Raw genomic sequence first — 4,446 nt, forward strand, 5'->3', positions numbered from 1 at the left:
ATATCGAATGTGTACGGAAACCTTGCCGTTGAACACTGATCGAGGACGTCGGAGGCTCGTGGAAACTGATAGGGGAATACCACACTCGGAGATGTGAGCGGGGAGATTCGCAGAAGCTCGAAGCCTATCTCGTCGAATCGGAAACGCACTTCTTCATTATCCATGAGGAAGGATCGACAACGAGCTCTCGGAGATGTAAATTTGAAGACGAATAAACGGCTGGCTACTCATGATTATAAGCCAGCCGCCGCTTGCAACTGAGTGTCATCCCGATCGAGACAACGTAAGTCTGGGCACGCGGTCCGCATTCGGCACAGGGGCGCGTAGGAAAATCGGCTTCTCGGCGTTATCTCGCAAGCGTATCTAGCTTGAACTACTGAGTCCTGGAGTAGAGGTAACTTTTGATCACGTATAGAAAAAGTCTCTCCAGCGTTTGTGATTTTGCATCCGTCCGCTCCGATTCGTGATTGCGATCGAGAGCGATCCCTCGCATTCGTCGCGATGGACTCTGAGTGCCGGAAGTTCTTGATGGAAAACCCCTTTCGCGAAATACAGAAGAATTCTCCTATGTATTACTCTCCCGCGAACATTCGAGTGGGGGAAGAGTTTGCCACGAAGATTGATTCGGGAACTTTCAAATGAATTTCGACCGATGCAGTCGCAATCGTCACCGCCGCCCGCGATGGCTCCGATCCAACCTTCACAGACAGACGGCGACCTTGGATCGTCATCGGAAGGCCCCCGATTCGCGAAGTTCCGGGTCGACCCCCACCCTCGAGAATCCTGGCCCTCGTCAGCTGACGGAGCGTCGATTAGGTCGTCAAGAGACGATAATCTGGCTACAGTGGCGAAATCGAAAACAATCCATCGTCTAGTTGAGGGGTGTGCAGAGAGTTACCTAGGAACATAGGCGGCTTCCAGTCTATTTCGCGGATTGGGAGATATTCCCCCACGAAGGGTCCGCTTCGAGAAGCAGCATAAATTGATGCTCTCTACGAGCACTTCAAGACGTTCTGAGAGATGCGAGAGTTCAGTATGTCAGTGTCTTCCATGCAGCCTCCGGGCTGTGGCCTCCACAGAAGCGACTGAAGGACGGCCATGCCGTCACCTAGTCGAGAGCAGAACTTAAGAGACTACTTTGTGATGTAAATCTTTTGAGCGAAGAGGCCTTCACGGAAGAGTTTCTCGGTCAGTCAATGCTGGATCTGCCGAGGGCAGGGAAGCTCAGACATCATCAGCACGAAGAGGGACTGGAGAGGTCGCTCCCTCCCCAGGCCGGGCGACACATCGGGGGAGGTAAGACGTGGACTCTCAAAGCTCAGATCAAAAGTTCGCTTTCGTCATTCAACTGCTTTTCTGTGTGTGCCGCTTTCAGAAGTGTAATCCTTCTTCTTCTTCTTTTCGACGAATCTTGACTGTCTGGCTACTCGGGAAAACCAACAGACCGACTGGCTCACCGACTAAGCCAGCGGCAGAAGCCTTCTTTCCTGCAATGATGACCTCCTGTTCTCTCTTTGGAATCCTTCCGCGCATCTCTCGCCGTCCGATTCTAAGCCTCTCCCTTTCTAGCGTGTGGTGGCGGAATAGCGCTACGGATGTTCTGCACCAGAATCACGGCCGAGAAAGTCGCTCTGTCGTTGTTTGTTCAGCCGTTTGTCTCACCGACCGGTTTCTTGTGTGCGGGAGTGCCTCAGAGCGTAAGCTGAACATTATTCAAGGCCCGGAGCGAGACTCACATGGAGGGAAACTGAGCGTATTTTCCAAGTGAGCCTGAAGCTGAACTGGCCAAGGCTGTTCTTCGCTGATTCGCCGCAACAGAAGGGCTGGGTCTTCTAAGGGGTCAATCCATTCGAGGCTACTCGCTCAATGCGAATACAAAACAACCTGAGGAGCAAGCAAGCAAACTAGTTCGCAGGGGAGCGCGCAACTCGGCTCTCCAGCCGGCCTTCATTCCCTCGGCCACTGAAATATTTACGCCCCGCTCTGATGACGCGAAGGAACACAATCAAGGGTACGAATTGGCTTCGTTGTATGAGTGCTGAATTATTTTCCGTGTCCATCCCGGCTCCTGGTTCTGTAGCCTTCCCACGGAGGACTGGAAGTCGGTCGAGTCCATCAGAATAGCCGAGGGCATTGTCACGACCGACATCCCCGGATTTATTCCATTTTCCGGAATTAGTTTACCAAGGACGAAACTCCACGGCGATTCGAATATTGCAAAATTAGGGAAATGAAAACCAACGACAGGCCAGCATGTGTCTGGGAGAGCAGTCGGACGCATCAATAGGGCTCGCGAGAGACAAACAGCCCGCCGGTGAGGGCGGGCATCGCGTCGTTTCGAAAGTCTCGCTGGAAACCTCGTTCCCTCCGTTATCAGCTGAGGATGAGGCCATTAGGGTGTGTTGGGAAAAAGGAGATAGTGCCTCGCCGTCTCGGGAGAAATTTATTGCGCAGAGTGTAATGTGGAGACGGGGGAGACTGTCTGGAAGAACGAAAGCGAAAGGGTTTAGCGGAGATAATGTCTTCCCCGCAAAATAAGTGACATTCTCGATACTTCCCCTCTGACCGAAAACGGCGACGACGACGACAAGCAACGATGTCGATTCGGTTGAGCTTCGAGCCGGTTGGGCTCACAGTCAGGAAAACGCGCCAGAGCAGACGATGTGGGGAAAGGTCTTCAAAGGCAACAGCGGGTTGGCAGAGTTTATCTGACATTCCGCAGGGACAAGACACGGTGATTGGACAGAACAGTTGCCGATGAGAGCGGAATTCCTCACTCTTCGTCCTCGACAGAGCTCTGGGCCTCAGGGTCGAGCGGCACGATTTCTCGTTTGGAGGAGGTCTTTTTCATAATCACGACCCGCCGCGGAGCGACCGAGAGCTGCGCACGGTACCCTCATGCCCAGAACACGCCAGCGCCGCGATGATATTCACCTTTATACGTTTGCTCCTGAGTAGCGGTGGTAGTCCACGTTTTTACGAGCGATAAACATCCGCCGCCGTTACCAGCTGCTCCTACGCGGCGTCAATGCCCTCATCTACAGAGCTTACTCTCCCGCAGAAATTCAGTATCCCGGATATTGCCACTGGTAAGGAGTCGGTTATGAGGCGCGTTTGATCTACCGCACACAATGACTTCACAGGAAACGCAGCCTCATCCTATGACCTCGCGTTATCATGAATAGATGGATGTTTCGTTACATAGTGGACGCCAAGTTCTCGTTATTGGCACCATTTCTTCATCTGGAAGGGAGAAAGGAATCTCAGGTCAAGGGAATCACGCAGTCACGCGGAGACGAATAACAACTAGCGACCGCTGCGCTGAAACTCGCGTGTTTCCGGATCGTATTATCTATCTTCCTGGCCTGCTTGGAAAACCAATGCTCAAAGCGGTTCCAGAGAGTCGAGTCACCCCGTCCTTTGTTCAACTAATAGTTTCCCTTCCGTTATTCTCAGACTCTGTTGCTCAGAGAGAGATTCTTTTAAATTTGATTAACGAACGTGTGGGCGTTCTCTTCTTCATCAACGGAGAGCCCACTGGAGGCTCGCGCGAAGCTATTAATTTCCAGAGAGCAACAGGTAGGAAGAAACTGGCGCGGAAAAAAATCGACGAGGGAGCCATAAACAACGGTTTCCCCCAAGAGTCAAACATGGAAAAATAATCGAGTCAGGGGAAATCGATGATTGATCCACACGGATCTGGACTTCCTGCTGGAGCTCCCCGCGACAACTCCTATCGACTCCTGGATACGGACTCCAATCGCATATCCAAAGTTCCATACAGACTGGAGTCAACAAAGGAATAGGTTGCTCCGCAAAAGTCTAACGAGCATGGCGCGTATATTCAGGATTCGGAGGCGGGCTCAGATTCAGGAGATTGTGCTCGTCGACAGGTCGCCTCCACAACGCTGGGGGGTTGAAAAATGGATGGAAAGCACAGCACGACTTCAATGAAAGTCCAGGAGAGCTCTCCTATTCATGCGCTCCAGATTCAAATTCCAGCAAGAAAAAAAGTGCCGCCCGGCCGCTCGGAAGGACGAGTCGAATAGGCAGCTCGCGGAACCCCCCGAAGAATAAGCTCAGAATACGTGGACGAGCGAGTCAACCAGCTAGCCGCTTGTGCGTTGCAGATTGCGTAAGAATGAGTTCTGTTGCCCACGGCGGATCAGATTTGGGGGACTCCGTGGCAGGAGCTCTGGGCGACAGATGTGCCTTATTCTGAGAATTCCAATCTCGAATGGAGAATCAGGGACCGTTTGACCCCGATGATCCTAGTTCCGGCTCCGGCAGTGATACACCCGATGATGGCCTCATGGAATCGGAACATTTCGCAGCAAGCTACATTATTCTGTCGAGAAGAGAGTCTTCCCGATTCGTCCCGGGCGCACGCTCCGTATGACGGAGACTCTCCGTCGGGAAGGGTGAGCTTTCGCAGATATCGAATTC

Source organism: Galendromus occidentalis, unplaced genomic scaffold, assembly GCF_000255335.2.
Source record: "Galendromus occidentalis unplaced genomic scaffold, Mocc_1.1 scf7180000075612, whole genome shotgun sequence".
In the NCBI taxonomy this organism is placed as follows: domain Eukaryota; kingdom Metazoa; phylum Arthropoda; class Arachnida; order Mesostigmata; family Phytoseiidae; genus Galendromus; species Galendromus occidentalis.